The sequence below is a fragment of the Geotrypetes seraphini genome, chromosome 6 (assembly GCF_902459505.1).
Source record: "Geotrypetes seraphini chromosome 6, aGeoSer1.1, whole genome shotgun sequence".
In the NCBI taxonomy this organism is placed as follows: Eukaryota; Metazoa; Chordata; class Amphibia; order Gymnophiona; family Dermophiidae; genus Geotrypetes; species Geotrypetes seraphini.
The window spans coordinates 11958145-11980069 of NC_047089.1; the positions used below are offsets into that span (position 1 = coordinate 11958145).

The 21925-nt window shown below is 46.7% G+C and overlaps 1 protein-coding gene across 5 annotated transcripts in view; it reads right to left on the bottom strand.

Moving 5' to 3' along the window:
* The window catches only part of P2RY6 (pyrimidinergic receptor P2Y6), a 141392-nt gene that overhangs the window by 93710 nt on the left and 25757 nt on the right, over positions 1 to 21925 (bottom strand). The window contains exon 1 of one of the 5 annotated variants that reach the window (XM_033950575.1): positions 11115 to 11347. The exons of 2 other annotated variants lie outside the window; for them this stretch is intronic. The gene's annotated coding sequence lies outside the window, so the exon portion shown is untranslated. Of the gene's footprint in view, positions 1 to 387; positions 476 to 9654; positions 9685 to 11114; positions 11348 to 21925 lie in introns of those variants that run through there. 2 more of the 5 variants (XM_033950581.1, XM_033950579.1) reach the window with 2 other exon arrangements.

The window sequence follows — 21925 nt, forward strand, 5'->3', positions numbered from 1 at the left end:
TTACTCTTCCTTTCTATATATAAGCTCATGTAAACCTTTTCCTTTCTCTTCTTATATTTTAAGTTCTTGTAAACCGTGCCGAGCTCCCCTTCCGTGGAGAGGATGCGGTATATAAACTTAAGGTTTAGTTTAGTTTAGTTTAGTATGCTACCGCTGTTAGCATCATGCATTCTCTAAGTTCCCTCTCTCTCTCTGTAGGGTCATGCTTTTTCCCCTATCGCTCTAGATTGCATTTTCTTCTCACACGTTTAAATACTACCTTTTCTGCTCTTACATAAATTCATTATCTAAAATTGACACCGGAGACAATAAAAAACCATTATTCTTGCCTTCAGCAAATGACCTTCCTGGGATTTTCCATTTGTTTGAGGTGGAGCAAATATTTACCTAGTTTATCCCCGTGGCATGATGTAACCTGGAACGTACACAGTCCTGTCCAACCGAGTTCAAAGGCGTCTTTAGTACAGTGTCTAAGCAACAGTAGGGTCAACGGATTGTTGCCGTTTCCCTCTTCCCATCGCTTGCCAAGTGCTTACAGCCAGACTGGCAATGAAATACAATATTATCCAATCTGTCGACTTATTCCTGCTGTGTTGATTTAGTTCTCAACCAAACATGCTTCCACACCTTGTGGAACAAATAAGAAGAACTGCATTTGCTTAGTAGCGATGATAAGGCAATTGGACAACATCAGCCCATTTCACTATGAAGAAAAATGCAAAATATATGCGCATTTAGTAGATCACGCCCAAAGTTAGGCACCGGGAAAAAAATTTAAAAAATTGCATTGGATGATTGTAAAAAACCAAAATACATCCCAAAACCAAACTACTCTGGATTCGTAAGAAAAACTGCACACAGTGGCGTAGTAAGGGGAGGGGGCAGGGGGTGGTCCACCCCGGGCGCTATGTTGGTGGGGGGCGCTGGCAGCCCTCCTCCTCTCTGCCCCCGCTTCTTCCCATACCCCCCTTGTCACACACAGTATCCTGCCCTCTAGCTGTTCACAGCTGCGAGCAACAATTTCAAAGTGCTCCTCGTGACCATGTCGTCTCTCCCGCTGATGTCCCTTTCGGGTGCCACGCATAGGAAATGAGGTCGTAGGGAGAGCCGACGGGGGCGCGAGGAGCATTTGAAGTTCTTGTTGCTCGCAGCGGTGAACAACTAGAGGGACGGGGAAGGGGGGTGCGCATGCAGCAGGGGGGAGCGGGGGCAGAGACAAGAGCGAGGGAGGGGCACCGCTGTCCCAGGCACCTCTCACCCTCGGTACGCCAAGGACTGCACACACACTCACCCATGCCGGTAGGAGAACAGTATAGAAAATTGAGTAAATAAATAGTGTGAAAGGTTCAGCCTCTGATAACCAGAGCTGGTATTGTGATGTCATAATGCCTCATTCCACCAATATGAGCCAACCTCATCAGTGATGTCACAATGGCTTGATTGTCCTATACTTGGCTCACTTCTACTACATTTTAATTTCTAGAGTGGTGCAGTGGTTAAAAGCTACAGCCTCAGCACCCTGAGGTTGTGGGTTCAAACCCACGCTGTTCCTTGTGACCCTGGGCACGTCACTTAATCCCCCCATTGCCCCAGGAACATTAGATAGATTGTGAGCCCACCAGGACAAACAGGGAAAAATGTTTGTAGTACCTGAATAAACTCATGTAAACCGTTCTGAGCTCTCCTGGGAGAGCGGTATAGAAAAATTGAATAAATAAATATTAATGCAACAAATGAGAAACACCAGGACATGCTGAAAAAGAAGTTTTTCAAAGAAGGGAGAACTAGGCCTCGGAACACTTTTTCTCACTTTTACCTAGAGGCATTTTCAATAAGGCAGGTGACAAAACCATGGTTGACCTTTGCCCCCCCCTCCCATTTTTCACCCCAATCAGTCCATTGGCAGGCACGTTATCATGTATTGCTTTACATTCTGGCACTGAAAAAGGGGCATTTTTAAAAGACATACAGCGACTTCAATTGATTCAAAACACAGCAATAAAGATAATTTCAGGTTCAAAAAAATTTGACCATGTTTCACCTTTATTACAGGAAGCTCACTGGTTACCAATAATACATAGGATAACATATAAAATAGCCCTTTTAGTCTTTAAAACAATTAAGACCAATACACCGGCTTTTATTGATAGGCTCCTGATCCCATATAGTTCATCGAGAGTTCTTAGATCATCCTCTCAGTTTACCCTTAACGTTCCCTCCTTGAAAATTATCGGAACACGCCGTGCCTCTATTTTTTCAGTAACAGCACCAACGATTTGGAATTCTCTCCCTTTGTTCATGAGACTTGAACAAGATTTGCAGAAATTCAAGAGTAGTTTAAAGTGTCTACTTTTCAAAGAAGCCTTCAATTGAATTTACTAAGTATATCATGAGACAACATCTTATGATTTATCTCATTCGTGTATCCAGTTCACCAGTATCTCTCTCTTTCAATCTCTCATAACCACTTTCTACTTTCTTTTACCCTCCCAATGTATTTTCCTTTTATGTACTTTTCTTGAAAAATTGTATTTCTGCCCTCCATTCCTATTGTTTCTCAAGTTTAATTACCCCTGTTGGTCTAGTTATAAATATTATGTATCAGTGATTACATTTTTATTTTTGTAAAACGCTTTGTAATTTGAAAAGCGTTTCATCAAATAATTTGAATAAACTTGAAACTGAATTTCTTTATAAAGAAGTAAAAAATGATTTAAAATCCAGAAGAACGATGGAATTATGATCGAGGGATTCTTCTCCTATTTTTACTAGAGTCTACATTCCACCCAAAGTGCCACCATTCCAAAAATAATAATTCACTCTTTTCCAGTACCCGATTGAATGGGATTTTCAGCGGGTGCTGAGGTATACAGGTACCTACTGTTGGCACCTCTGCCTGGCAGGATCAGTTGTCCCGCATAACCATTAAGTCTCTGTGTTTGATGCCAAACACCAGATCAAAAATTGTCCTTCAATCCAAAAATGACAGATGCAAGTAGGAGGAATTAAAACAAATTAATTTAGCTTGTGAAAAAAAAAAAAAACCCCACCCCGATTCAGACTGCTGACCTGTATAACGTAAAGTTAGAAGTCTGTCCATTTCCATAGACTCATATTTCACGAGCGCCCTGCGCATCGGGGCTATAACTTATTCATGTGCACTGGCACTGAACTGAAAGATCAAAGGACAGGGCAGGACACCCAAAATATTGTCACTGAATGGAAGATAATAGCATAAACAGGGCAATAGCTAGATTGCGAGACGCAGCTTCAGACCGCGCAGAGCTCAGCTGGTATTTCTGCGGTAAAGCACTGGGATTCTTGGGACTATGGCTGTCTCCCTTGTACGTGCCAAGTAATCAGTTAACACCGGTCTTATATAACCAGCTATAAAATTGCTAAAAATACTTGCTTAAACCCCTCTTAAAATAGCCCCCCCCCCCCCCCGGTTTCTCTCAGGCAGCATGAAAACAAGTTCTTAGTATGCGCGCTAAGTGAAATATCCATGTGTACTGTCATTCGGGCTGGGAAAAATCTTTGCAGATGGCAGGAATTTTCTCATTAATTAGATTTTTGAAACTATGGGGTCGAGATTGAGGAGAAGTTCCTGATCACTTAAACCAGGGGTGTCCAACCTGCGGCCCAGTGAAGTATTTTGTGCGGCCCTAGGTCAAGGGCGATGCAGTGTTTTCCTCTGCTGCCCCCGGGTTTTTACCGTCTTGCCGGCTCCCTCCTCTGTCTTGCAGCAGCGTTTGCGCAGCCCCCAGAAACATTTTTTTCCGCCAATGCGGCCCAGGGAAGCCAAAAGGTTGGACACCCCCGACTTAAACCATGCCCTTCTGGCTGGCTGCTGATATTCATATTGGCACTGACTGTCCCAGCACGCTCAGGGCAGTGCAGGGCCGGTCCAGGGGCACAGCAGTGATGGACCCAGATGATACGCAGGCACCGGCCATATTCATGGCGTAGTGGTTAAAGCTACAGCCTCAGTTGTGGGTTCAAACCCACACTGCTCCTTGTGACCCCGGGCAAGTCACTTAATCCCCCCATTGCCGCCAGGACAGATGGGGAAAAATGCTTGAGTACCTGAATACATTCATGTAAACCAGTGGTCTCAAACTCAAATCCTTTGCAGGGCCACATTTTGGATTTGTAGGTACTTGGAGGGCCGCAGGAAAAAAAGTTAATGTCTTATTAAAGAAATGACAATTTTGCATGAGGTAAAACTCTTTATATTTAATAAATCTCCCCCCCCCCAAAGGCCTGCATGTTCCCCCCTTCTTTGCAGCGTCCTCCAGCTTCTCCCCTGGCCTCCCGGTCTTAGTTTCAGCTAATTAGCATGCCTGCAGAGAGGATCCCTGGTGCTGTAACATTCCTTGCATGCTGCCATCAGCCTCCGCATGTTCCCTCTGCCGCGGTCCTGCTCCTCCTCTAACGTCAGGGGCAGGATCGCAGCAGAGGGAACATGATGCTGAGGATCGCTACAGCACTGGCAATCCTCTCTGCATGCTACTGTAATTATCTGAAGGTAAGAGCTGGAGGCCAGGGGGGAAGTCGGAGGACGCTGCAAAGAGCGGGCAGCACTAGTACAGACCGCGGGCCGCAAAACAGTACCTGGAGGGCCGCATGTGGCCCCCGGGCCGCGAGTTTGAGACCACTGATGTAAACCGTTCTGAGCTCTCCTGGGAGAATGGTATAGAAAATTGAGGAAATAGTGCAAAGTGTTTCAGCCTCTGATAACCAGAGCAGGTGTTGTGATGTCATAATGCCTCACTCCACCAATAAGAGCCAACCTCATCAGTGACGTCACAATGGCTTCATTGTCCTTTACTTGGCTCTCTTCTACTACATTTTGATTTCTAGAGTGGCGCAGTGGTGAAAGCTACAGCCCCAGCACCCTGAGGTTGTGGGTTCAAACCCACGCTGCACCTTGTGACCCTGTGTAAGTCACTTAATCCCCCCATTGCCACAGGTACATTAGATAGATTATGAGAAGGAAAAATGCTTCAGTACCTGAATAAATTCAGGCAAACCGTTCTGAGCTCTCCTGGGAGAACAGTATAGAAAATTGAATAAATAAAAAAAATAATCAAGAAGACGCCTCAACATGGAATATCAAAATTAAACACAGCAGCCAAAATAGCGACGTGGCAAAAAAAAAAAAAAAAAAAATCACATATTTAACTGTCCAAAAGCCAATAAGTCTTTAATATAATTTTTTTAACTGAACCTGTTTCGGAGGTTAACCTAGATATAACAGGGGATTCAATCAAATAAATCAAAATGTATACAAGAACGTATTGAAATCAGTTTTTAGTAGCTGGACATCATTCACACCACATTAACAGAGACTTTGTAACTACACACCATCAATAAAATAACATATGAAAAATAATATAAATATAAGACAACGGAGAAAAATGAACCTCAATTGTGAGAGGCCAGGACTACACAAGTGCCTGAGCCAACTCACATCATCACGGGTTCATAAAAAAAACAAACAAAAAAAAAAAAAACCCGTGATGATGTGAGTTGGCTCAGGCACTTGTGTAGTCCTGGCCTCTCACAATTGAGGTTCATTTTTCTCCGTTGTCTTATATTTATATTATTTTTCATATGTTATTTTATTGATGGTGTGTAGTTACAAAGTCTCTGTTAATGTGGTGTGAATGATGTCCAGCTACTAAAAACTGATTTCAATACGTTCTTGTATACATTCGGAGGTTAACCTAACCTAAGCTAAACAGGACAAGAATTCCAGAGGACTTTTGTATTCCGACATAAAAAATCTCTAAATATAATACAAAATAAATAAGGGTGTTTAGCTCTTCAAGTTCGGTATGGCTTTGTTTTGGTGGCCAGCTGCCTCCTGGCAAAGACTGGTTGTTTCCGAGATGGCTTAGGCCCCTTCTTCAGATGGGACTGCAAAATGTTTACTCCCTCAGCCTTGGCAGAATAGACTGGGGGGAGGGGGGTGAGTGCTAAACCCTTCCCTGGACACTGTCAAGCACTTTGCTCAGTATCAGGGATGTTTAGGCACCCAGAGAGCTGGCAGTCACATTTCGAATAGGGGGTTCATAGACAACCCCGCGAAAGACAAAGGCGCGCGCCGACAACTGAGCGCAAGACGGAGGCGCACGCCAAAGAAAATTACAGTTTTTAGGGGCTCCGACGGGGGTTTTTGTTGGGGAGCCCCCCCAGTTTACTTAATAGAGATCGCGCCGGCGTTGTGGGGGGTTTGGGGGGTTGTAAGCCTCCACATTTTACTGTAAACTTAACTTTTTCCTTAAAAACAGGGAAAAAGTAAAGTTTTCAGTAAAATGTGGGGGGTTACAACCCCCCACAACGCGGCGCGATCTCTATTAAGTAAAGTGGGGGGGTTCCCCCCCACGCCCCCCCCCCCCGTTGGAGCCGTAAAAACAGTAATTTTCTGCGGTGCGCGCCTCCGCGCTGCGCTCAATTGTCTGCGCGCGCCTTTGTCCCGGCGCGCTTTTGACCTGCCACCCGAAAAGGGTCTTGTGGTCTCGAAAGCTCATCCAAAATGTAGGACTACTACCACTATTTATCACTTATATAGCGCTGTAAGACGTTCGCGGGGCTGTACATTTTGACACTTAATAGACGGTCCCTGCTCAGAAGAGCTTACAATCTACCTTGGACACGGATGCAGAAGCCAAGGTGAGAGGAGTTAGGAGTTGAAAGCATTCTCGAAGAGGTGGGCTTCTAACTGGCCCTTTGAGCACTGCCGGAGATGTACTGTAGGGATTTGGGCAGCAAGGTACAAGGGACGGAGTCTGGAGTTGGCAGAGGAAGAAAAGGGCACAGATAGGAGGGACTTACCAGTTTTGGCTTTTCCCTCGGAACTACAGTCATATGCCTACGGAACCTCTATGACCAAGAGCTGAGATTTTCAGGATGTTCCTCTTTTGATTTTTATAGGTTTCTTTTTTAAGAACTTAGGGCTAGATTCACAAAGCAAACCGATCGGTTAGCGACCCCAGCCCGATTCACTTACCTGTCTTCCGACCATCCTCCGATCCGCGCATGCAAATGAGGGCAAGGCCATGCAAATGTAGGCAGGGACACGATTCACTAAACTCTTTTCCTATCCGACTGTGCTCGCGAAAAGAGACTGCTCAGGACCAGTTGCTGAAGCCCTTTGCGACTGCCCTGCCTTCTGCAGCCCTGCTCTCTGCCCTGTCACCCCCGATCTCTTGCTGCCCCGAACGCCTCCTGCACCCCCGAACGTGCCTGCCGGCCTGTCCCGAACCCGAACACGCCTGCCTGCCCCAACTCTCCCACCCTTCCCTGCACTGCAAGCCCATGGTTTTAACCCAAAACCACGGGCTCCTCGATCGCCATAAAAAATAAAATCTATTGCCGGCCCTGAGGTCCAGCAATAGCATTTTTGTAGGCTTTCTTGCGGCCCTGGCTGCGCTAAGAAGAAGAAAAAAATAAAAACCCAACTCCGACAGCACGGAGATCCCGCGCATGCTCAGACCATCTACAGACGGTCTGCGCATGTACGGGAATCGCTATAGCGCAATCCATGCCTACAGATGGGGGTGTTCCTCCGACTGCCCTCATCTGCATGTTAAAGTTTACTGAATTAGTCAGACCTGCCCGGATCAGGCCCGATCTGGCAGGTTAGTGAATCCTGCGCTTAGTTTTCTTGTGTAACCTTGTCCTGCCATACAAAGGGAAAGGAACTGGGACTTGTATATCGCCTTTTTCTAATTTTACAACCCCACTCAAAGCGGTTGACATACAGGTACTTCATGCATTTCCCCTGTCTGTCCCAGTGGGCTCATTTCACCACTGCGCCACTCTAGAAATCAAAAATGTAGTAGAAGAGAGCCAAGTAAAGGACAATGAAGCCATTGTGACATCACTGATGAGGTTGGCTCTTATTGGTGGAGTGAGGCATTATGACATCACAACACCTGCTCTAGTTATCAGAGGCTGAAGCTTTTCACACTATTTATTCATTCAATTTTCTATACTGTTCTCTCAGGGGAGCTCAGAATGGTTTACATTAATTTATTCAGGTACTCAAGCATTTTTCCCTGTCTGTCCTGGTGGGCTCACAATCTATCTAATGTACCTGGGGCAATGGGGGGGATTAGGTGACTTGCCCAGGGTCAAAAGGAGCAGTTTGGGTTTGAACCCACAACCTCAGGGTGCTGAGGCTGTAGCTTTAACCACTGCGCCACTCTAGAAATCAAGATGTAGTAGAAGTGAGCCAAGTAAAGGACAATGAAGCTATTGTGACATCACTGATGAGGATGGCTCTTATTGGTGGAATGAGGCATTATGACATCACAACACCTGCTCTGTTATCACACTATTTCCTCAATTTTCTATACCATTTTCCCAGGAGAGCTCAGAACGGTTTACATGAGTTTATTCAGGTACTCAAGCATTTTTCCCCGTCTGTCCTGGCGGGCTCACAGTCTGGGGCAATGGGGGGATTAAGTGACTTGCCCGGGGTCACAGTCTGGGGCAATGGGGGGATTAAGTGACTTGCCCGGGGTCACAGTCTGGGGCAATGGGGGGGATTAAGTGACTTGCCCAGGGTCACAGTCTGGGGCAATGGGGGGATTAAGTGACTTGCCCGGGGTCACAGTCTGGGGCAATGGGGGGATTAAGTGACTTGCCCGGGGTCACAAGGAGCAGCGTGGGTTTGAACCCACAACTTCAGGGTGCTGAGGCTGGAGCTTTAACCACTATGCCACACTCTCCTCCTCGTATAAATTCTCCTCCTGCATATACATTTTTAAATAAATAGCTACATGGAACGGATAAGTTTGCATACAGGATAACAGAGACACAGCCTTTAATGTAGGATTGGCTATATTCAGATAAGATATGAAAATATTATTTAACAATGTACCTGGGGCAGTGGAAGATTAACTGGCTTGCCCAGGGTCACAGGGAGCAGCACAGGGTTTGAACCCACCATCTCAGGATGTCAAGGTTGTAGCTCTAACCCAGTGGTTCCCAACCCTGTCCTGGAGGAACACCAGGCCAATTGGGTTTTCAGGCTAGTCCTAATGAATATGCATGAAGCAAATTTGCATGCCTATCACTTCCATCATATGCAAATCTCTCTCATGCATATTCATTAGGGCAGTGGTTCCCAACCCTGTCCTGGAGGAACACCAGGCCAATCGGGTTTTCAGGCTAGCCCTAATGAATATGCATGAGAGAGATTTGCATATGATGGAAGTGATAGGCATGCAAATTTGCTTCATGCATATTCATTAGGGCTAGCCTGAAAACCCGATTGGCCTGGTGTTCCTCCAGGACAGGGTTGGGAATCACTGCTCTAACCACTGTGCCACTTCCACTTCTGAGACCCTACAACCCTACCATGAGTTTTTGTAAATGACAGAATTGTGGCGCTGCCCCACCCCCGCACGCAGACCGAGTTCCTGATTTTCTGTAAGGGAGGACAACGGCTTTCAGGCTCCAGCGACATCCCTCCCTGCCCCCAAGAAGGGGGCAGGGAAATATCATCTTTGATTCAATAAACCTGAAAGTTTGCTCGAACACCAAAAGTGCACATTTGGACACAGCTGAGATTTGATCTAATGACACTGGAATTCCGGTTAAGAAACCATTAAAAAATATATATTTAAAATAAGTGCATACCAGCTTGTTGTCTGCAGAAGGGTGTCAGGTGAGCTCTCAGAGTTTTGCTAGTCTTTCTTCCCACCCCCTTGCCCACTGAGATTCCTAAGCTCTTGTCTCCTTTATCTGCCATCTTGATGCATTACCCATTTTCTTCCCTGCTGTGCTGATGCCCATTCATACGTCTGCCTCTCTTTCACAGCTGACAATAGTCTAAGCCTGACTCGCAGTGACCTCTTCCCCCTTTCTCATGGACTGGCATTCTACACTGGTGGTAAAGAATCTTAATTGAAGGGGGTGGGGTGAGATGCGAAACGGACCATCGATTGCAGCCTAATCCATTACATTTGCCAAATAATTTGGAGGCAAAAAAAAATAATGCCGACAAAAAAATAAACACCCTTAAAAAACCCCAACCCAAAACCACAACAGAATTACATATACTGTAATTGTAAAAACGTCAGCTTTGCAGAAACAGTTTTCCCGAAAAGAGGAGACTGAGAGGGGACATGATCGAAACATTCAAGGTATTGAAGGGAGTAGACTTAGTAGATAAGGACAGGTTGTTCACCCTCTCCAAGGTAGAGAGAACGAGAGGGCACTCTCTAAAGTTGAAAGGGGATAGATTCCGTACGAACGTAAGGAAGTTCTTCTTCACCCAGAGAGTGGTGGAAAACTGGAACGCTCTTCCGGAGGCTGTTATAGGGGAAAACACCCTCCAGGGATTCAAGACAAAGTTGGACGGATTCCTGTTGAACCGGATCGTACGCAGGTAGGGCTGGTTTCGGTTGGGGCACTGGTCTTTGACCCGGGGGCCGCCGTGGGAGCGAACCGCTGGACACGATGGACCACTGGTCTGACCCAGCAGCGGCAAATTCTTATGTTCTTATGCCATCCTAGATAGGGTAATATTTGGGACCACCGGAGCTAAGGAGTTATCTTCAGGAGCTGGCCAATAAAGGACAAACCTTTCTCTGTCAATGCCTTAAGCTCCCCCAATATCAACAAGATTTCAGTCTGGTTTGGAGACCCAGTTAGAGCAATAAGCACATTGTAGCCTAAATATGGCAAAGGGCAACCCGAAGTTGCTTGCCAGAAGGACCACTCTGCCTAGTTGAGAACGTTCTAAAGAGTCTGGGCTTGACTTTTGGTTTAAGGAAAGCGGTCCAACCGCAAACCAACTAAACTAAAGCTTAACTATCATTCTGGACTCGGTTTGCAGCGATTAAACAAACAGGGAATGATTTACAAATGATAAATAGAAGATAAGAGCAAAATTTCACAAGAATTAATTTTCAAAATGTCTGGCACATAGAGTAGTTTTTAAAAGATTTAGGGAAAAATTGAAATGAACTGGAACTCTGCAGTCACTTCCATATCAGCCATCCAATGCACCCCCCCAAGTGCAAAACCCCCTACTTAAGCTACCATGCACCATAGAAACCCCGTTTTGCGTGGATTTGATCGTGATTCCCACTTACTTTGACTTCGGCGATCTCCCCACTCGCGCGCCAGCAGAGCTTGGTCGAATCTTCTGTCGGGTGCCCGGCCGAACCCCCGGCCAGCCCTCACTCTGCCGTCTGAATACGACTCAGCGGAGGAGAGGCGCTCCGCCACCTGCAGTTCGCCGCGCGGGGCAGTGGGGGCGCTGTCGGCGCAGCTCCGCTCCCGGATTATCCGTCCGCAGCAGGTGCCGGGGCGGGGTAGCAGCCGGCTTTAGTGCTTCTTTATTGCTTCCTGCGCCTCCTCTTCCTCGTTGCTTATCACTCTGAGACCCCCCCCCTCCCCTCCCCTGCTGATACACACTCGGGCAGTCACTTTCACTCTCGAGCGTCCCTGTCTCTCAGAGTCATGCAGCCAAATGTCATGGGGAGAAGGGAGGGGTTCGGAGCACTCTCAGCTTCCAGCAGTGAGGGGGTGCAGTTATTCTGCTCCCACTGCAAATACAGAGGGTAGGGTTTAGCCTCTCCACCCCTCTCTTCCCCACATCTCTTCCCCTCCCCATCTACTTCTACCTCCCCCTCTCTTTTCCCCTTCCCCCTCTACTTCTACCTCCCCCTCTCTTTTCCCCTTCCCCCTCTACTTCTACCTCCCCCTCTCTTTTCCCCTTCCCCCTCTACTTCTACCTCTCCCTCTCTTTTCCCCATCCCCCCTCAACTTCTACCTCCCCCTCTCTTTTCCCCTTCCCCCTCTACTTCTACCTCCCCCTCTCTTTTCCCTTTCCCCCTCTACTTCTACCTCCCCCTCTCTTTTCCCCTTCCCCCTCTACTTCTACCTCTCCCTCTCTTTTCCCCATCCCCCCTCAACTTCTACCTCCCCCTCTCTTTTCCCCTTCCCCCTCTACTTCTACCTCCCCCTCTCTTTTCCCCTTCCCCCTCTACTTCTACCTCCCCCTCTCTTTTCCCCTTCCCCCTCTACTTCTACCTCCCCCTCTCTTTTCCCCTTCCCCCTCTACTTCTACCTCCCCCTCTCTTTTCCCCTTCCCCCTCTACTTCTACCTCTCCCTCTCTTTTCCCCTCCCCCTCTACTTCTACCTCCCCCTCTCTTTTCCCCTTCCCCCTCTACTTCTACCTCCCCCTCTCTTTTCCTCTTCCCCCCTCTACTTCTACCTCCCCCCTCTCTTTCCCTCTTCCCCCTATCCCCTTGTATTGATAACTGTCCCCACAATCCCACTTTGTAACTATCCACTCGTCTTGAACTGAAAAGGTATGACAGGATATAAACAAAGCTTTATTCTTATTCTTCTTCAACATTTTTCTGATCTGAAGAAGAAAGGGTTACCTTCTAAATCTGGGAGTCTCCAAACTTTTCAGGGCCACATTAGGTATTTCAGCACTTTTCAGCGGCCATAGTAAAAAAAAAATAAATTTGAAAGCAGAAAATTGTATAAACTAATTACAAAGTACATGAGATTAAATTATCCTATATTAATATAAATTTATGCAATTACAAACTGAGGGCTCCTTTTACAAAGGTGCGTTAGGGCCTTAATGCGCAGAATAGCACGTGCTAAACTGCCCCACGTGCTAGCCGCTACGCCTCCTTTTAAACTAAAAATGCTAACGCACCTGAGTGTTACATCGCACCACTGCGAGTATTCTTATGGGCAATTAATCGTAGTGACTAGTAACGAACTTCCAGATTCAATTGAAAGACGAGTCGCAGCGCCAGAGCGACCTGCAACGCCACCAATTGACACAGTCGATCGGGGCCGAACAAGTAGGAAGAAATAGCGCGAAGTATACAGTTACGATTTATTATTAAATAAAGTTGTGAACATTAAAATTAACATAATATGGCCTAGCAATATATTTTGAACCCAATTTTAATGAACGCATTTGAAATCTATCAACACCCCGTGGATTTTTTTGGTGTGGATTCTCACTGGAAAATTAGTCCAATTGGCGCATTTCCGCACAATTCTGTGGGCCGTATTGTGGACACCCCTGTTCTAAAAGCTAATTATAACATGCGTTGAGTTAGTCCAATAAAAAAGGTATTTCCTTATTCCCTTTGTTTTTATTTTATTTCTAAATATTACCGTAAAAAGTGGACTAACACAGTCGCCACACTATTTCACTTAACATTGTCATCGAAACAGGATGGCAAAAAAAAAAAAAGGCCAAATAGCCCACAATCCAGTCGGGTTTTCAGGATTTCCCCAATGAATATGCATTGAAAGCAGTGCATGCACATATATCTCATGCATATTCATTGGGGAAATCCTGAAAACCCGACTGGATTGCGGCCCTTAAGGAGGAACTTTGAGACCCCTGGTTCTTGCCATATAGACATGCCAAAAGAGCAGTGGGACACCTTAGAAGACACTGCTGTGTGAACTTCCCATAAAGCAGGGGTCTCAAAGTCCCTCCCTGAGGGCCGCAATCCAGTCGGGTTTTCAGGATTTCCCCAATGAATATGCATTGAAAGCAGTGCATGCACATAGATCTCATGCATGTTCATTGGGGAAATCCTGAAAACCCAACTGGAATAAGGCTCTCGAGGACTGGAGTTCCCTACCCCTGTTAGAAGAAGGTATCTGATGGTGAGCAGGAGCTTCAAAAAAAGTGGGCTTTTAGCTTGGATTTCAATATTGCTAGAGACGGAGCATGACCTGTTGATTCAGGCAGCCTGTTCCAGGCATACAGAGGGGCAAGAAAAAAGGGACGGAGTCTGGAGTTGGCAGTGGAGGAGAAGGGCACAGATAAGAGGGATTTACCCAATGAACTGAGTTCACAGAGGGGGCATAGGGGAAGACAAGTGAGGAAAGAGAGTGAGGGGCTACAGAGTGAATTCACTTGTAAGTCAGTAAGAGGAGTTTCAATTGAATTCAGAAATGGATGGAGAGCCAATGAAGTGACTTGGAAAAGAGACGGCGGAGGGGATATATGATTGAAGTCTACAAAATCCTGAGTGCAGTAGAACGGGTACAAGTGGATCAATTTTTCGCTCCGTGAAAAATGACAAAGACTAGGGGACACTCGATGAAGTTACAGGGAAATACTTTTAAAACCAATAGGAGGAAATTTTTTTTCACTTAGAGAAATAGTTCAGCTCTGGAACGCGTTGCCAGAGGTTGCGGTAAGAGCAGAGAATGGAACTGGTTTTAAGAAAGGGTTGGACAAGTTCCTGGAGGAAAAGTCCACAGTCTGCTATTGAGAGAGACATGGGGGAAGCCACTGCTTGCCCTGGATCGGTAGCATGGAATGTTGCTACTCCTTGGATATAGGACAATCAAGCCATTGTGACATCACTGCTGAGGTTGGCTCTGAGGCTCTGTGGAATGAGGCATTATGACATCACAATCTCAGCTCTGGAATGAGGCATCATGACATCACAATCTCAGCTCTGGAATGTTGCTCTCATTGGGATCCGGAATCTTGCTATTCTTTGAGATGGTGGAATGATGCTACTCTTTGGGTTTTGGCTAGGTACTAGGGACCTGGATTGGCCACCGTGAGAACGGGCTACTGGGCATGATGGACCATTGGTCTGATCCAGCAAGGCTGTTCTTGTGTTCTTATGACTTGAAAAGAGCGATAATGCGAGCGTGGCGGCTCTCGCGCAATATGAGTCGTACAGCAGCATTTTGAGCGGATTGAAGAGATGGCTGCACTGAAGACCTGAGAGAAGTATGTTGCAGTAGTCTACGCAAGAGGTGAGGAAAGCGTGGATATCTCCTCCTCTCCCTAAGAGATCCCATGTGCCTGTCGACCCTTTCTTGAATTCAGACACGGTCTTTGTCTCCACCACTTCTATCAGGAGACTATTTCACGCATCTATCACCTTTGCATTCCGAAGCTTCCTTTCAAATGAAAGAGAGTCGACTCGTGCGCATGTACGCCACATAGGCATGTAAACGTCTCTATCTTTAAATCCCCAATTTCTAAAAACTCTAGACATCATTCCAGGTTGAAAATCTCCATCGCCCTGAATAGGTCTGTAATATGAGATATTTGATGGAAATGAATATGATGAATTTTAATTTAATGACTATTTTATTGTATTATAATATTGTATATTTACTGATTTCTTCAATAAAAATGTTAGAAATGAAACGTCTCTATCATATTTCCCCCGTCCTCCAAAGTATAATAATAATAATAATAACAGCTTATATACCGCAGTACCGTGAAGTTCTATGCGGTTTACAAAGATTAAGCAAAGGTACAAATTGATTGACTTTAAGAGGGGAGGAAGAGAGAGGGTTAATAGGACAGGAAATCCATTTTTGAGGAGAGAGTGATCAACAGAACAAGTTAATCGCTATTGAGGGGAGAGAGAAGAGAGGATCAGTTGTCCAGATACTTTAGGAACAGGTGTGTTTTCAGACGTTTCCTAAATTCCTCATAAGTAGTGGGCGAAAGCAATATTTAAGAATGTCCCTATACGTCTTATGACGAAGACCACCAGCCATTTTAGTAGCCTTCCAGGCAGGAGCAACCTCACAAACTTGCTGCCCGCGTCGTGTCCTTATCCCTCTGATGTCACATTGGAGAGAGGCGACACCGACGCAGGCAGCGCGTTCGTAATGCCGCTCGTGCAGGGGAAATTAAAGAGATACGAGGGGAGGTTAAGGAAGGGGCGCACACCCGCGGCAGGGGGGTTGGAAAGGAACTGGGGGTGGGGCAGCGAGGCGGTTGGGTGCCAGTGTCCCTACCAAGGCTGCACCCGGGGCGGACTGCCCCCCTGCCCCTTACTACACCACTGTATTCAGAGGTGATTGCAGCAGCGGAGCAGTATTTCAGAGACCAGATATCAGAGTGCGTTTTGGAAGGGTTACAGAAAACTTCAGACACATGCGCCAATTGGGTTAAACTTAGGGGTGAGTATTTGGAGTCAGGTCATTCCCTTCTTGGTTGGGCTGAGAACTTTTCAGCGCCCCCCCCATACTGCATGTGGTCCAAGGACAAATTGTCACGGCCTCTTATTGGATTCAAAAGCTGTTTTATTTAAATTAGTTTGTCATTTGGAAGTGCCTATGCAATAAACTTAAAATTGAATGCCAGCTGTTCAGACCCAAAGATCTGATCCTCTGAGTGGCTGAGATCCAGATGGCTGTGAGAGAGCCAGAAGTACTTTTAATAAGATTGCACAGTCTCAAAAAGCTTACAAAGCAAGTCTGGGAATTTATATAGGCAGAAGCTACCAGGCTCCTCGATTCTTGCTGGTTTATTCTGCCATTCTGGCCTCCATTTCCAAATCAGCACTTCAGCTACTTTGTCAAACTTGTAAACTTTATTGCTCTCAAAGCCCCCCCTCCAAGACAGTCATTTCCCCCTTACAAACCAGTTTTCCTATTGAAATTGAAATTTGTCAAAGCAAGTCTTTGTGGATGCTTTTGCCTCCGCAGGGGGATACAGGGTACTGTCATGTTCGAGAATTTTTTTTCTTATACATAGTAACATCGTAAATGACGGCAGATAAAGACCTGAACGGTCCATCCAGTCTATGTTTGACTTATGAATGCGTATGAAGATATTCAAATAGCCACGACAACCGAGGCGGCACTGATACGTAGAACTGACACCAAAGGGGGCACGTTTGCAAAGTCACTTTCGTGCGTATGCAGACAACGGTTGAAAATGTACATGCGTTGTCCTGACGCTGGCACTCTGGCAGCAGGGAAGTGCGGGGTAGAAATACGGGCAAAGTGCACGTGCACGATAAAATACACTAAACTAAACTAAACTAAGCCTTAAGTTTATATACCGCATCATCTCCCCGGAAGTGGAGCTCGGCACGGTTTACAAAGCTTAAAAATATAAGGAGAGAGAGGAGAAAGATTTACAAAAGCATATGAACAGAGGGAAAGAAATGTTATATGTTAGAAAAAAGCCAGGTTTTCAGTTGTTTGCGGAATAATTGGAGGGAGCCCAGATTCCGCAGCGGGATTGTGAGATCATTCCAAAGGCCCGTGATTTTGGAGAGGACGGAATTTCCCAGTTTGCCTGCGTAGAGAATACCGCGTAGAGAGGGGAAGGATAGTTTATGTCTGTGGGCGGTTCTGGTGGTAGCAGGCCTCGAGGCGTTAAAGGATAGTGGGATTAGGGGAGGGAGGATGCCGTGAATGATCTTGAAAGCCTGACAGGAGCACTTGAAATGAATTCTGGAAAGCACTGGGAGCCAATGGAGGTTGGTAAGGAGAAGGGAGACATGGTCAAATTTGCGTTTTGCAAAAATCAGCTTGGCTGCTGTATTTTGGATAAGCTGGAGTCTGTGAAGACTTTTTTTTGTGAGGCATCAATAAATGGCATTGCAGTAGTCGAGTTTGGAGAGGATGATGGATTGTACAAGGACGGTGAAATGTTTTTGGTGAAAGTAGGCAAGCAGGCAAGCAGGAGAAAGCAGAGGAGAGAGACAGAGGATTTAGAAGGACAAAAGCAGAAGAAAGGGAGGCAAACCGAAGCTGAGAAGGGGAGAGAAGAGGTAGGAGACTAAGGGGATCGGCGAGAGTTAGCTCCACCCACCCCTGACATCAGCCACCGAAACTCCCCCTTAAAAGGGGAGGGGCCAACGGCGCGCAGCCGTTCGGCGTGCAGCGAAGGCGAGCGGCAAAGGCGCTCGCCTTAGCGAGAGCGCCTTTGCGAAGAGCCTTGAGGAGAGCCGAACTACACTCAACTAGGATATCTTAGAACAGCAACCTATCCCTTTACCCTATACCCTCCCCCTAATCTCACAAACCCTCGTACTTAACTCGCTACTCTCACACTAACTCACAGACAGCCACCCCTTCATACACCCTCAGCTCTTAACTTCTTAATCTCTCAGACAATCAATACCTTCACAATCTCGCATTAATCTCTCAGACACCCTAATCTCTCAGACATCAATATCTTTCGCAATTTCACACTAACTCTCAGTCGGCTTTTTCTAACTTTCTCTCTTTTTTTTTTTTTTTTCTATTTTACTGACAGGCAGACCTAAATCACAACTTGGAAATGGCAGGGAGGACTAGAAGCGCCAAGGCTACAATCAATTCCAGCATTCCAGCCACCATGGGAATCCAGGAGGAGATCACGGACGGCGTGCGGAGGGAGGAGGATCCAGGACGATGGACAGAGGTTCTCCGTGCAGACTGAGTCCATCCCTCGGCATTACACTACAGTCTCCACGCAGACAGAGGAGGCCGCTCAGCTGGATGGGGCCCTCATGCAGGAACTGTGGAGCCTCAGGGAGGAGGTGGAACGCCTGAGGAGCATCCGTGAGGATGAAGCCTACATCGACGGAGTCGTTCAGGAGTTGTCTCAAGTCACAGAACATGCCCACGACAAGTCCATTCTCGAGACGCCCAAATCATCAGCTTTGAAACCAACATTTGGGATACAGGCAATGGCCAGCGACAATGACACCTAGCAGCTGGTGACCTCTTCCACAGGCAAAGGCAAACAAAGGAGATCCCCCCCCCTCTTTTTCAATCTCTTCATCCTCCTCTTTTTCTTCCCAACAGGCCAACCCTACGTCAACCCCTCACCTCGTCCTGAGGAACAGATTCCAGATTCTCCAAGAAGAAGCTGCCGACGACGAACAAGAACAGACCCGACACGAAGAACAGGAGAAGACCCAACAAGCAGCTCCATCTGATGACCGACTCCCCCCCCCACAACGAAAGAAACGCAGAGTAATAGTCATTGGGGACTCCATGCTGAGGGGCACCGAGGGACCAATCTGCAGGCCGGATACACTCGAGAGAGAGGTTTGCTGTCTACCTGGAGCCAGGATACGGGACGTCACCACCAACCTGGGTAAACTACTCACACCTAATGACCATTTTCCTATGTTTCTTATCCACATAGGTACGAACGACACTGCAAGAAACACCCAGGAGACCATCACCAGAGACTTCGAAGCCTTGGGTGTGAGGCTGAAGCAGACGGGTGCGCAGGTGGTCTTCTCTTCAATCCTCCCAGTTAGAGGCAAGGGAAGAGCCAGAGATGAATGTATCCTAAGAACCAACAAATGGCTACAAGGATGGTGTCGGGATATGAACTTTGGATTCCTGAATCATGGAGAGGCGTTACAAGGACTTCTGGGACCAGACGGACTCCACTTGACCAGCAGAGGTAAGAACATCTTCGGACACCGACTAGCCCGCCTGCTTCGTAGGGCTTTAAACTAGGTAAGTTGGGGGAGGGTACCTACTCATGTACTGGTGCGGAAAGGAACTATCCTGATGGGATGAGTCGACACTCTGCTTCCGAGGTAAGGGCCCACATAGCAAACAGTTCTCTAGGTGCCACACTGACTCAGGTGGAAAACGCCTTACAGCGACCTAGCAAACACAAAGTGTGGAGGGCCATGTATGTTAATGCTCACAGTTTAGGCAATAAAATTCTAGAGCTGGAAACTGAAATAAGGGATGCCAACCTAGACGTGGTAGCAATAACCGAAACATGGTTTACGGACTCACATGGGTGGGATATGGCTATACCGGGGTACAATCTTCTTCGTTGTGACAGAGAGGGCAGGTTAGGTGGTGGGGTAGCACTATACATTAAAGAAGACATCAAAACCACCAGGATCACTGATGTCAAATATACCGGGAAGTCCTTCTGGGTTAACCTGGCAAGAGGTGGCAATAAATGCCTGTATCTTGGTGTGGTATACAGACCCCCAAGACAACTGGAAGACATGGACATGGAATTAATTGAAGACATAGAGAATATCACTCTACGGGGTGACACTGTACTGCTAGGGGACTTCAACATGCCTGATGCAGACTGGAACACATTTTCAGCAACCACCAGTGGCAGCAAGAGGCTTTTGATCTCCATAAATGGTGCACAACTAAAACAGATGGTAACGGAGCCCACTAGGGCCCAGGCGATCCTTGACCTGGTACTCACCAACGGTGAAAGCGTCTCAGAGGTCTCGGTAGGGGATTCGCTAGCCTCCAGCGACCATAACATGGTATGGTTCAACCTTAGGAAAGGATTCCCTAAATCAATCACAAAAACAAAGGTACTTAATTTCCGGGGCACCGACTTCACACGCATGGGAGATTTCGTCCATCAGACGCTGCAGGACCAAGCAGAGACCGGTAATGTGGAAGCTATGTGGTCGTACCTGAAATCATCAATACACAAAGCTACTAATCGCTACATAAAATCGGTAGACAAATGGCAAAGAAACAATAAACCCCAATGGTTCACTGAGGAGATCTCGCACCTCATTAAGGAGAAGAAAACAGCATTTCTTTCCTACAAACATACGCAGAGAAGGGAAACTAAAGTAGAATATAAAACCAGGTCTGCAGCAGTCAAAGCAGCAGTTAGGGAGGCCAAACTTTGAGTGGAAGAAACTTTGGCAAAAAACATTAAAAAAGGGGACAAGTCTTTCTTCAGGTATATTAGTGATAGGAAAAGGAACACAGACGGCATAGTATGCCTTAGGAGACTGGACGGAAACTACGGGGTGGCGGATTCCGAAAAAGCCGAAATACTAAATGAATATTTCTGCTCAGTCTTCACCTGTGAGGCACCGAGACACGGACCACAGTTGAAGGCAAAACAAATTGCGATAGACCCGTTTCAGAATTTTGAGTTCACACCTGAAGACGTCTACAGCGAGCTGACAAGGCTCAAGGAGAACAAGGCCATGGGACCGGACAATTTACACCCAAGAGTGCTTAGAGAATTGAGAGATGTTCTGGCGGAACCGTTGGCCGTGCTCTTCAATCTCTCACTAAGCACGGGGAAAGTTCCATTAGACTGGAAAACAGCCAACGTTGTTCCTCTGCTTAAAAAGGGTTGCAAGGCTGAGGCTGCGAACTATAGACCGGTGAGTCTCACTTTAATAGTGTGTAAACTCATGGAAACACTAATTAAGCATAAATTAGATACGATCTTGAATGAGGGAAATCTCCGGGACCCCAGTCAACATGGATTCACCGAGGGTAGGTCCTGCCAGTCCAATCTTATCAGCTTCTTTGACTGGGTAACAAGAAGGCTGGACTCGGGAGAGTCCTTGGACGTCGTATACCTTGACTTCAGCAAAGCTTTTGACAGTGTCCCACACCGCAGACTGCTGAACAAGATGGAATCGATGGGGTTAGGAGTAACACTAACTACATGGGTTAAAGATTGGCTAAGTGGCAGACTTCAGAGGGTGATGGTTAACGGTACCCTCTCTAAAACGTCGGAAGTGACCAGCGGAGTGCCGCAGGGCTCTGTCCTGGGTCCACTTCTCTTCAACATATTCATTAGGGATTTGACTCAAGGGCTTCAAGGTAAGGTAACCTTATTCGCTGATGACGCCAAACTATGCAATATCGTAAACGGCCACAATCTACAGAATACTATGGAACAGGACCTCCGTTCTTTAGAAAGTTGGTCCTCTATCTGGCAGCTGGGCTTCAACGCCAAGAAATGTAAGGTTATGTATCTCGGAAATGGAAATCCATGCAGAAATTACACCTTGAATGGAGAAACTTTGACCAAGACTATGGCAGAACGAGACTTGGGAGTGTTCATCAGTGCAGACATGAAGACTGCCAATGAAGTGGAGAAGGCTTCATCTAAGGCACGGCAGATGATGGGTTGTATCAAGAGAAGTTTCGTCAACAGGAAGCCTGAGGTCATGATGCCATTGTACAGAGCCATGGTGAGACCTCATCTAGAATACTGTGTGCAATTCTGGAGGCCACATTACCGTAAAGATGTGCTCAGAATTGAGTCGGTTCAGCGGATGGCCACCAGGATGGTCTCGGGGCTAAAAGGTCTCTCGTACGAAGAAAGACTGAACAAATTGCAGCTCTATACTCTCGAGGAGCGTAGGGAGAGGGGAGACATGA